We start from the raw sequence: 13,084 nt of genomic DNA, 5'->3' as shown, positions 1-13,084 counted from the left end.
TCTGTGGCAATGAATTCCACAGACCCACCACTCTCTGGCTGAAGAAATTTCTCCTCATCTCTGTTCTAAAGTGACTCCCTTTTATTCTAAGGCTGTGCCCCCGGGTCCTAGTCTCCCCTGCTAATGGAAACAACTTCCCTACGTCCACCCTATCTAAGCCATTCATTATATTGTAAGTTTCTATTAGATCTCCCCTCAACCTCCTAAACTCCAATGAATATAATCCCAGGATCCTCAGACGTTCACCGTATGTTAGGCCTACCATTCCTGGGATCATCCGTGTGAATCTCCGCTGGACCCGCTCCAGTGCCAGTATGTCCTTCCTGAGGTGTGGGGCCCAAAACTGCTCACAGTCTTCTAAATGGGGCCTAACTAATGCTTTATAAAGCTTCAGAAGTACATCCCTGCTTTTATGTTCCAAGCCTCTTGAGATGAATGACAACATTGCATTTGCTTTCTTAATTACGGACTGTTATAACCTGCCTACTTACCATTGGCTGGGGACTAATGACAATCCCACAATCCTGTGGGAGTATGAGCTTCCCCAATGAGGGGGGCGGAGAAACCATTAGTAAACTCCTAGTATAAATAAAGCTGGCCAGTTTAGGAACCAGCAGGAAGGAGTGTGCAGCAAGGGAAGTTGCTGCTGCTGTTATACATATATATATATATATATATAATATATATATATATATATGTTATTGTAAATAAATGTTATTACTTTGTATCCTGAAAACTCATGCTGGATTCTTCGTGGCCCTCACAAAACTGGCGACGAAGGTTAAAGTGAATAGCTGTCTACACTGCTGAAGCCACATCCCTGGATTTTTGTTGGATACAGGTTGGAAGTTGTTTTCTATTATACCGTGCCTCTGTACGGACGTTTGGATGTTTTTGATGCTGCGCTGGAAAGCTGGAACCAGTACACACAATGGATGCGTTACTATTTCCGGGCAGACAATATCACCGAAAATGAGCGCCAGGTGGTCATATTGCTCACCGCCTGCGGGCCGCATACGTTTGGGGTGATTAGGAGCCTTACGTACCCAACTGCGCTGGACACCAAAACGTTTGATGAACTTGTGAATATAGTGGGGCAACATTTTAACCCAACCCCGTCCACGATAGTCCAGCGTTACCGGTTTAATACCGCTGAGAGGACCACTGGAGAATCCCTTGCCGATTTTCTATCCAGGCTACGCAGGATTGCGGAGTACTGTGACTATGGTGTGACCAAAATGAAAATGTTGGCCCGGAGTTATGTCTGGTGGCCAGGCCTCGACACCGACATTGAGAAGGTGGCCCAAAACTGCTCCATTTGCCAGGAGCATCAGAAGCTTCCGCCAGCCGCGCCCCTACATCACTGGGAATGGCCAGGGCGGCCTTGGGCACGCTTGCATGCAGATTTTGCAGGCCCTTTTCAGGGATCCATGTTCCTTCTATTAATCAATGCCCAGTCTTAATGGCTAGAGGTGCATAAGATGCAGGGGACAACGTCCTGCGCAACAATTGAAAAGATGCGTTTGTCGTTTAGTACGCATGGCCTCCCCGAGGTGCTGGTCACGGATAACGGCACTCCATTCACGAGTGAGGAGTTTGTGAGGTTCACGAAGATGAACGGCATACGCCATATCCGCACTGCCCCTTACCACCCGGCTTCAAATGGGTTGGCAGAGCGCGCAGTGCAGACATTCAAAAGAGGCCTAAAGAAGCAGTCTTCCGGATCAATGGACACGAGACTGGCTCGCTTTTTGTTTATGTATAGGACCACCCCCCATGCGGTGACTGGGGTAGCTCCCGCAGAACTCCTAATGGGCCGGAGACTTTGCACTCGCCTTAGTATGGTTTTCCCAGACATTGGCGCAAAGGTACGCCGCACACAAGAACGGCAGGGACAGGGATTTTCTCGGCATCGGCCGATTCGGCAATTTCCGCCCGGTGACCCAGTGTTCGTTCGGAATTTTGCTGGTGGTGCCCAGTGGGTTCCTGGTGTAATCTTTCGCCAAACGGGTCCTATATCTTACCAGGTGCAAGCCCAGGGTTGTCTGCAGCGCAAACATGTAGACCACGTTCGGTCCAGAAGACTATTCCCTCAAAAGATACCTCGCCCCCGGAGCTCATTTCTACAGCCGCAGAGACCAGAGACAAGGTAAGGTAGTCCTCACAATCTTCCACTGGTGCCTCACTCGAAGCCTGCGCAGGTCGTTACAGAACCGAATGGAGATAGAGACGCGGACATGACGGAGGCAGCAGACTCTGACTCCGAGATGGAGACACAGGATGCATCAGAGGGGGAATCCTCCGGTCCACGGGCCGTGGATGTACAACCGTTGTGCCGTTCATCACGGAAGCGCCGGTCTCCGTCTCGTTACACGCCGCCTGATCCAGCGCCGTGTACAAATGGTGTCCGGCCTGCGGCAAAACGAGTCCAACGCCCTCCTTCGCCAGGGTCTTCGGTGGATTCCTTGGACTTTGGGGGGGAGGGATGTTATAACCTGCCTACTTACCATTGGCTGTGGACTAATGACAATCCCACAAACCTGTGGGAGTATGAGCTTCCCCAATGAGGAGGGCGGAGAAACCATTAGTAAACTCCTAGTATAAATAAAGCTGGCCAGTTTAGGAACCAGCAGGAAGGTGTGTGCAGCAAGGGAAGTTGCTGCTGCTGTTATATATATATATATATATATATATATGTTATTGTAAATAAATGTTATTACTTTGTATCCTTCAAACTCATGCTGGATTCTTCGTGGCCCTCACAAAACGGACTCAACCTGCAAGTTTACCTTTAGAGAATCCTGGACTAGGACTCCCAAGTCCCTTTGCACTTCAGCATTATGAATTTTGTCACCGTTTAGAAAATAGTCCATGCCTCTATTCTTTTTTCCAAAGTGCAAGACCTCGCACTTGCCCACGTTGAATTTCATCAGCCATTTCTTGGACCACTCTCCTAAACTGTCTAAATCTTTCTGCAGCCTCCCCACCTCCTCCATACTACCTGCCCCTCCACCTATCTTTGTATCATCGGCAAACTTAGCCAGAATGCCCCCAGTTCCGTCATCTAGATCGTTAATATATAAAGAGAACAGCTGTGGCCCCAACACTGAACCCTGCGGGTTGCCATTCCGAAAAAGAACCTTTTATCCCAATTCTCTGCCTTCTGCCTGACAGCCAATCGTCAATCCATGTTAGTACCTTGCCTCGAATACCATGAGCCCTTATTTTACTCAGCAGTCTCCCGTGAGGCACCTTATCAAAGGCCTTTTGGAAGTCAAGATAGATAACATCCATTGGCTCTCCTTGGTCTAACCTATTTGTTATCTCTTCAAAGAACTCTTTAACAGGTTTGTCAGGCACGCCCTCCCCTTACTAAATCCATGCTGACTTGTCCTAATCCGACCCTGCACTTCCAAGAATTTAGAAATCTCATCCTTAACAATGGATTCTAGAATCTTGCCAACAACCGAGGTTAGGCTAAAATTGGCCTATAATTTTCCATCTTTTTCCTTGTTCCCTTCTTGAGCAGGGGGGTTACAACAGCGATTTTCCAATCCTCTGGGACTTTCCCTGACTCCAGTGACTTTTGAAAGATCATAACTAACGCCTCCACTATTTCTTCAGCTATCTCCTTTAGAACTCTAGGATGTAGCCCATCTGGGCCCGGAGATTTATCAATTTTTAGACCTCTTAGTTTCTCCAGCACTTTCCCCTTTGTGATGGCTACCATATTCAACTCTGCCCCCTGACTCTCCTGAATTGTTGGGATATTACTCATGTCTTCTACTGTGAAGACTGACGCAAAGTACTAATTTAGTTCCTCAGCTATTTCCTTGTCTCCCATCACTAGATTACCAGTGTCATTTTGGAGCGGCCCAATGTCTACTTTTGCCTCCCGTTTGTTTTTAATGTATTTAAAGAAACTTTTACTATCATTCCTAATGTTACTGGCTAGCCTACCTTCATAATTGATCCTCTCTTTCTTTATTTCTCTCTTTGTTATCCTCTGTTTGTTTTTGTAGCTTTCCCAATCTTCTGACTTCCCACTACTCTTTGCCACATTATAGGCTTTCTCTTTTGCTTTGATGCATTCACTAACTTCCTTTGTCAGCCATTGCTGCCTAATCCCCCCTCTGATAACCTTTCTTTTCTTTGGGATGAACCTCTGTACTGTGTCCTCAATTACTACCAGAAACTCCTGCCATTGCTATTCTACTGTCTTTCCCACTAGGCTCTGCTCCCAATCGATTTTCATCAGTTCCTCCCTCATGCCCCTGTAGTTACCTTTATTTAACTGTAACACCTTTACATCTGATTCTACCTTCTTTCTTTCAAATTGGAGATTGAATTCTACCATATAATGATCACTGCCTCCTAAGTGTTCCCTTACTTTAAGATCTTTAATCAAGTCTGGCTCATTACATAACATTAAGTCCAGAATGGCCTGTCCCCTCGTGGGCTCCATCACAAGCTGTTCCAAAAAGCCCTCCTGTAAACATTCAATGAATTCTCTTTCCTTGGGTCCACTGGCAGCATTATTTACCCAGTCCACCTGCATATTGAAGACCCCATGATCACTGTGACCTTGCCTTTCTGACATGCACTTTCTATTTTGTGGTGCATTTTGTGGCTCTGGTCCTGACCACTGTTAGGAGGCCTGTACATAACTCCCATTATGGTTTTTTTGTCTTTGTCGTTTAATTAATAAGGCAACCCTGCCCCCTCTGCCCACCTCTCTGTCTTTTCGATAGGTTGTGAATCCCTGGATGTTTAAATGCCAGTCCTGAACCCCCTGCAACCACGTCTCTGTGATGCCTATCCATCATACCTGCCAGACACTGTTATCAGGAACACAGCAGCTAATTTCTGCACTACAAGCTCCCACAAACAGCAGTAAAATGAATTGTTGTCGATGAAATAAATGAGCTGATTGTGTGTTTTTCAATGATGCTGGTTGATGGATAAACATTGGCTAAGACAGCGAGAAGAATGTCTCTGCTTTGAAAATTGGTCGTACACTCTGGCATTTTATAGTTAGTTTCACTGCTTGATATTTGCTACTCACTCGGTTGGAGCTCCTTAATGGCATCAGCCACCTCTCTTTTAGAGATAGGAACATTTTGGCCCAGCCGTTGATCCTCCGATGCTACAGGAATCTGGAGGGAAGAAATAAGTGTTCAATACGTATCAGTACATCCCCAGACTGGCCCACCTTATGCAAAGATGTGCAGGTTAGGTGGATTGGCCATAAATTGCCCTTAGTGTCCAAAATTGCCCTTAGTGTTGGGTGGGGTTATTGGGTTATGGGGATAGGGTGGCGGTGTTGATTGGGTGCTCTTTCCAAGAGCCGGTGCAGACTTGATGGGCCGAATGGCCTCCTTCTGCACTGTAAATTCTATGATGTCTATGATAACTCAACATAAAAATTCCTAAATGCCTCACTAATGTCCACAGTTCTAATTAATCAATTACCCCTGGAATCACATATGGAGGGGATAGTCCTAGAATCGGCCCCCTTCTTAGTCAAGAAAGCCAAGTATTTACTTGCTTGTTCCCAAACTCATACACTTTTTGCTTTGAGAACTTTAATCTCCTCTCAGCCCGCTGGGTCAGTCAGGAATCAAGTGCCACCCGAGCTGCCTTAATCTCCCTCAACGACTGTCAGGCTTCCTCCCATACTCCTTGTCCACTTTGGCCAATCTAACTTCCAACTGGGCTTTAGAGTGGTTTCACAGGTCGGCGCAACATCGAGGGCCGAAGGACCTATACTGCGCTGTACTGTTCTATGTTCTAACCGGCGCTGACTTTCCAGCATTCTATGCCTTTTGTTAATTGTATAAGAAATAACCAACCCCCTAGCATAGGCCTTGCAAGTCTCCCACAAAATGGAGGGGTTCACATCAGTAAAGGAGTTTCCTTAAAATACATGGGAAAGGATTTATCCCTAAATAAGGAAGCTTCAAAATGCCATGACCTAGATTGAGGGCAGGGGAGGCCTTTGAGTAAAAGCTGAAGGGAAATAGGAGCATAGTCAGAGTTCAATGATGCTACCTATCGAGCAGGCGGATACCTGGATCGCTCGCGGTATGAATAAATAGTCAATTCTGGTATGACGTTGATGAGGAGCCAAGAAAAGTATGAATTCTTTATCTTGAGGATGTAGTGCTCTCCATACCTCCAAGTACTCCACTTCCTCACAAACCAATACCAATGCCCTTTCCTGAAGGATGGAGAATTTCTGTGGGGCACTGGGAGCTTATCCACTGTGGTGCATGTAAGAATTTCTGATGTATTGTATTATAGGTATTTGGCGCAGCAAGTGTTAAAAGCCTGGGTTAGTGTGTGTGTGACTGCTGCAGTCGTGTTTTAAAGAGTCTTGGTTTGAAAGGTTGGGAGCCAGGGGTGCAATTAAAGCATTGTAAAAGGCTTAGGCTAATGGAATTTTGTGTGATTAAGGAGATTCCATGTGGAACAAAGAACAATACAACACAGAAACAGGTCCTTCGGCCTTCCAAGCCTGTACCGGTCATGATACCACCTTTGACCAAAACTCTCAGCACTTCCTTGCGCCGTATCCCTCTACACCCATCCGAAAGGATGGAGTTAATTAGATTTCAGCTTGGTGGGCTTCCGGTGATGGGGATGTGCTGAGTAGTCGCACATCAGCTGGCTCTCCTCCATAAGACCAAAAAAGGCATTTTTGGCTGAATTTAGCCCACAAAACCAGACTTAAACATCCCCTTACCCCCAACATTAGCATGGAGACAAAAATGCCAGGAAGCAGCAGCTTGAGAGACTGCAGGGGCACCAGGAATTGCGGCAAAGGACAGAAGCGGTGAGCAAGCGGGTCGACGGACCCACGAGGCGAAGGGTCCCCGGCCTCTCCTGAGAGAGGGAGACCAGCGACCTGATAAACAAGCTCTCCCCGCCCCCCCCCCCCCCCCCCCCCCCCCCCCCCCCCGGGCCAGGCAATGGATGGAAGGTGTTCCTGATCAGGGAACTAAATGCAATGAAGGACAATATCAAGGCTGAGATAAAGGCAACAGTCAAAGTGGCAGTGGTGGAGGCACTACGCGCCATGCAGACAGCGCTCAACAGCACGGGGAAGAGGTTGGAAGCCCAGGGTAGCACGATACGGGAGCTGGAAAGGGCATTGATGGATCAGGGAGACCGAATCGTCACCCAGTACACTGAGATCAAGATGTTGGCGGTGACCCAGGGGAGCCTGAAAAGGAAGGTCGAGGACCAGGAGAATTGGTGAAGGTGGCAGAACATTTGAATAGTGGGCCTGCCAGAGGGGATCGCGGGCAGGGACCCAACCGACCATGTGGCCCAAATGCTGGGCAACCTAAGTTGTGAGAGTCAGCTTTCCCAAACCTCCAGAGATCGACTGGGCTCAGAGGTCGCTCCAACCAAAGCCCAGGGCCAGGGAGCAGTCAAGGGCGATAATCGCCAAGCTGCACAAATATCAGGACCGAGAAAGGATCCTTCACTGGGCTCGACAGATGAAGCTGTGCAACTGGGAGGGACATAAAATCAGAGTATACCAGGATATTGGGGCAAACTTGGCGCAGAGCCAAATTTAACCACGCAAAGTCGGTCCTGTACAAGTGCAAGGTCAGATTCGGACTGTTATTCCCAGCCAGGCTCTGGGTAACGGACCGGGGCAAAGAATATTATTTTACTGCCCTGGCAGAGGCAGACGTGTTCATCCGTAAGAACAGTCTGGACAGGCAGCAAGAGAGGCAGCAGTGAGGAAGGCACGGAGGAGGCGAAATGAAGAAATGGACAATTTTGTGCGGGACTGCATTGCCTCGCTATGAACAGGGGAACCACAGGAGGGGGCAGCAGAGCACAGGAGAGGGTCAGGACGAGATAGAAGGGACACCAGCAGAGTGGGCATAGGAGGGGGTCAGATCGACCATGGGAGGGGGGCCACCACACTAGTGGAAAAGCTAGCGCCGGGGAGGATAAGAGAGGAGGGCCGCGGCGCATCTCCCACTGAGGAGAGAGTGTCTGGCAGAAGGGTGGGGGGGAGTCGTGGGGGGCGGGGGGGGGGCAGGGGGTAGACGGAAGAGAGGGGATACAGGGGTGCGGGGGGGGGCAGTGGGTAGACGGAAGAGAGGGGATACAGGGGTGGGGGGGGTTGGCAGAAGGGGGAATCAAAATCACGGGGAGGGGGGGAACAAAACAACAAGTTGGGGGAGGGCTCTAGATTGGCTTCAGCAGGTTAGTATCAGAAACATGGAACAAGATGGCACCGTAAGCAGCCACTTTGGAGGGTCCCTAAACAAAGCGAAGCCCCGGAGTGCAGGGCTCACCCAAATGCTGAACACACAGCTGGCAGCCAAGTCGAACGGCACCTGGACAAAGGGAAACCCCAGAGCGTAGGGGCCCTTCCTCATGGCCTCTATAAAAAAAGACCATGGCGGAAAACCCTGACATAGACACCCCGACTGATCATGGCGGGAGCGGAGACCTCAGCTGCGTACAGGATCCACTGGACAGATCAAACCCCAGATGGGGAAAACAGCAGGCATGGCTAGGGAACCTGGAATGCTTATGGAGCAGATGAGGGCAGTGGACCCATGGCGGTTCATGCACCCAGGTGAGAAAGAATTCTCGTTTTTCTATACCCGCATCAACGTCTTTGTAGTGGGGAGATTGGTGCTTCCAGAAATAGAGCGGAATACTCCGCGATTGTAATCTCCAACCAGGCTCCACACCACATGGATGTAAGGTTGGTGATGGGCCCCACATGGAGGTTGGACACAGCCCTCTTGACTGACAAGGTATTCTGCCAGAAAATATCACAGGCCACAAGCGAGTACATTACGAACAACCGGAAGGGGGAAGTCTCACCTTTCACGTTCTGGGAGGCACTGAAGGCTGTGATGAGGGGAGAGATTATCGCCTACAAGGCTCACAGAGACAGGTAAAAGAGGGCAGCTAGGCAACAACTGATCGACTCCATCCTGGAGGTCGACAGAAGGCATTCCAAGGCCCCAACCGTAGAGCTGGTGGGGAGGAAGAAGCTACAAATGGACAGTAACCTGCTATCCACCAGGAAAGAAGTGCACCAACTCTGCCAGACACGAGGGACCTTTTATGAGCATGGAGACAAGGCTAGCCATCTGCTGGCTCACCAGCTGAGACAACAGGCAGCCAGCCTCGAGGGAAATAACCCAGGACAGCAGAGGCAGGCTGGTAGGCGAACCACAAAATGTCAACAAAGCATTTGAGGCCTTCTACCAGGGGCTCGGGGAAGAATCATTTCCTCGATGGACTGGACATAGCACATTCCCGTAACAGCCTCCCCGAACAGGTGCCGGAATGTGGCGACTAGGGGCTTTTCACAATAACTTCATTTGAAGGCTACTTGTGACAATAAGCGATTTTCATTTTCATTTCATTTTTCACATGCCAGTCGAGGGGGCTGGAAGCAGCAGTAGGACTGGAGAGGTCATGGAGAGCATCAACTCCATGCAGGAGGGGAAGGCGCCAGGACCCAACGGGTTCCTGGCGGACTTCTACAAAAAGTGCGCAATGGCACTGGTCCCGTACCTGCGGGAAATATTCACAGACTCGTTAGAGAGGGGCACCCTGCCTCCAATGCTAACACAGGCCACCATATCGCTGATAACCAAAAAGGACAAAGACCCAAAGAGGTGCGTATCATACAGACCCATTTCACTGCTCAATGTGGACGTGAAAAGGCTCGCAAAAGTCCTGGCTAAGCGGCTGGAGAACTGCATACCAGAGGTGGTTGCAGAAGACCAGATGGGCTTTGTTAAGGAGAGGTCTTGAACGAGTACTTTTCTTCTGTATTTACAAATGAGAGGGGCGATATTGTTGGAGAGGACAGTGTGAAACAGATTGGTAAGCTCGAGGAAATACTTGTTAGGAAGGAAGATGTGTTGGGCATTTTGAAAAACTTGAGGATAGACAAGTCCCCCGGGCCTGACGGGATATATCCAAGGATTCTATGGGAAGCAAGAGATGAAATTGCAGAGCCGTTGGCAATGATCTTTTCGTCCTCACTGTCAACAGGGGTGGTACCAGGGGATTGGAGAGTGGCGAATGTCGTGCCCCTGTTCAAAAAAGGGACTAGGGATAACCCTGGGAATTACAGGCCAGTTAGTCTTACTTCGGTGGTAGGCAAAGTAATGGAAAGAGTACTGAAGGATAGGATTTCTGAGCATCTGGAAAGACACTGCTTGATTAGGGATAGTCAGCACGGATTTGTGAGGGGTAGGTCTTGCCTTACAAGTCTTATTGAATTCTTTGAGGAGGTGACCAAGCATGTGGATGAAGGTAAAGCAGTGGATGTAGTGTACATGGATTTTAGTAAGGCATTTGATAAGGTTCCCCATGGTAGGCTTATGCAGAAAGTAAGGAGGCATGGGATAGTGGGAAATTTGGCCAGTTGGATAACGAACTGGCTAACCGATAGAAGTCAGAGAGTGGTGGTGGATGGTAAATATTCAGCCTGGATCCCAGTTACCAGTGGCGTACCGCAGGGATCAGTTCTGGGTCCTCTGCTGTTTGTGATTTTCATTAATGACTTGGATGAGGGAGTTGAAGGGTGGGTCAGTAAATTTGCAGACGATACGAAGATTGGTGGAGTTGTGGATAGTGAGGAGGGCTGTTGTCGGCTGCAAAGAGATATAGATAGGATGCAGAGCTGGGCTGAGAAGTGGCAGATGGAGTTTAACCCTGAAAAGTGTGAGGTTGTCCATTTTGGAAGGACAAATATGAATGCGGAATACAGGGTTAATGGTAGAGTTCTTGGCAATGTGGAGGAGCAGAGAGATCTTGGGGTCTATGTTCATACATCTTTGAAAGTTGCCACTCAAGTGGATAGAGCTGTGAAGAAGGCCTATGGTGTGCTCGCGTTCATTAACAGAGGGATTGAATTTAAGAGCCGTGAGGTGATGATGCAGCTGTACAAAACTTTGGTAAGGCCACATTTGGAGTACTGTGTACAGTTCTGGTCGCCTCATTTTAGGAAGGATGTGGAAGCTTTGGAAAAGGTGCAAAGAAGATTTACCAGGATGTTGCCTGGAATGGAGAGTAGGTCTTACGAGGAAAGGTTGAGGGTGCTAGGCCTTTTCTCATTAGAACGGAGAAGGATGAGGGGCGACTTGATAGAGGTTTATAAGATGATCAGGTGAATAGATAGAGTAGACAGTCAGAGACTTTTTCCCCGGGTGGAACAAACCATTACAAGGGGACATAAATTTAAGGTGAAAGGTGGAAGATATAGGAGGGATATCAGAGGTAGGTTCTTTACCCAGAGAGTAGTGGGGGCATGGAATGCACTGCCTGTGGAAGTAGTTGAGTCGGAAACATTAAGGACCTTCAAGCAGCTATTGGATAGGTACATGGATTACGGTAAAATGATATAGTGTAGATTTATTTGTTCTTAAGGGCAGCACGGTAGCATTGTGGATAGCACAATGCTTCACAGCTCCAGGGTCCCAGGTTTGATTCCGGCTTGGGTCACTGTCTGTGCAGAGTCTGCACGTCCTCCCCGTGTCTGCGTGGGTTTCCTCCGGGTGCTCCAGTTTCCTCCCACAGTCCAAAGATGTGCAGGTTAGGTGAATTGGCCAATGATAAATTGCCCTTAATGTCCAAAATTGCCCTTGGTGTTGGGTGGAGGTGTTGAGTTTGGGTAGGGTGCTCTTTCCAGGAGCCTGTGCAGACTCAAAGGGCCGAATGGCCTCCTTCTGCACTGTAAATTCAATGATAATCTATGATTAATCTAGGACAAAGGTTCGGCACAACATCGTGGGCCGAAGGGCCTGTTCTGTGCTGTATTTTCTATGTTCTATGTTCTATGTTAAGGTTAGACAGCTAGTGCGAACATCAGGCACCTGCTGAATGTGATAATGATCTCATCCGGGGAGAGAACACCAGGGGTGATCGTCTCTCTGGACGTAGAAAAGGCGTTTGACAGAGTTGAGTGGAAATACCTCATTGAGGTACGAGAGCGGTTTGGACTCGGGACAGGGCTCGGAGCCTTCTCAGGCTACAAACCAAACTTGGGCAAAAGCGAAGTATTCCCAGTGAATCCAAGAGGGAGAGGGGCAGAGCTGGAGGGTCTACCGTTTAAAATAGCCCAAAACAAATTCCGCTACCTGGGGATCCAGATTGCTTACGACTGGACATGGATCCACAATTGGGAACTTGACCAGTCAGGTGGAGAAAGTTAAAAGGGACCTACTGAGATGGGATGCACTCCCGCTTTCACAGGTGGGGAGGAGGCATACGATCAAGATGAACATACTGCCCAGGTTCCTTTTCCTGTTTAGATACATACTGATCTACATCCCCAAAGCCTTTTTCCATTCAATAGACAAGATGACTATGGCATTTGTGTGGGGAGGGGGAAGAATCCAAGAATTCCCAAAACAGTACTACAAAGGAAAAGAAAAATGGGGGTCCTAGCCCTCCTGAACTTGCAATGCTACCACTGGGCAGCCACGGCAGAAAGAGTGAGGAGATGGGTGAAGGACCCAGACATGGAATAGTGAGTGTGGAGGAGTCCTCCTGTACAGGAACAACCCTCCAGGCCTGCGCCACGGCAGCGCTCCCATCCCCGCCAGCAAAAACACTCAACAAGCCCAGTGGTGGTAGCGATCCTGAGAACTTGGAACCAGATGAGGTCTGACCGAAGTGTCCATCATGTCCACCATCTGCGGCAACCATAGGTTTGCACCAGCCATGCTCGATGCCACCTTGGAGAGGAGAAGACAGGACGGGGGTGGGGGTTGGGGACCTTTACACAGGAATCAGACTGGTGATCTTAGAGGAGCTGACAGAGAGACTACCAAATGGGAATGAACTCTGACATCTGCAGGTCAAAACCATTCTCCGCAACGAGACAACTACATACCTATAAACCCCGAGAAGCACAATCCTAGAGGAGGTACTGGACGTGGACAGTCTGGGAGGGGTAAGTGTGGGGACCTGTACGGACGACTCTTAGAAAGGACACCCTCCCCACTAGACGAGACACGGGAAAAATGGGAGGAAGAGCGAGGGACGGAAATAGGGTGGGGCCTCTGGAATGAAGCACTGT

This window comes from Scyliorhinus torazame, chromosome 17 (genome assembly GCF_047496885.1).
Source record: "Scyliorhinus torazame isolate Kashiwa2021f chromosome 17, sScyTor2.1, whole genome shotgun sequence".
In the NCBI taxonomy this organism is placed as follows: Eukaryota; Metazoa; Chordata; class Chondrichthyes; order Carcharhiniformes; family Scyliorhinidae; genus Scyliorhinus; species Scyliorhinus torazame.
This window is presented reverse-complemented; position numbering follows the sequence as displayed.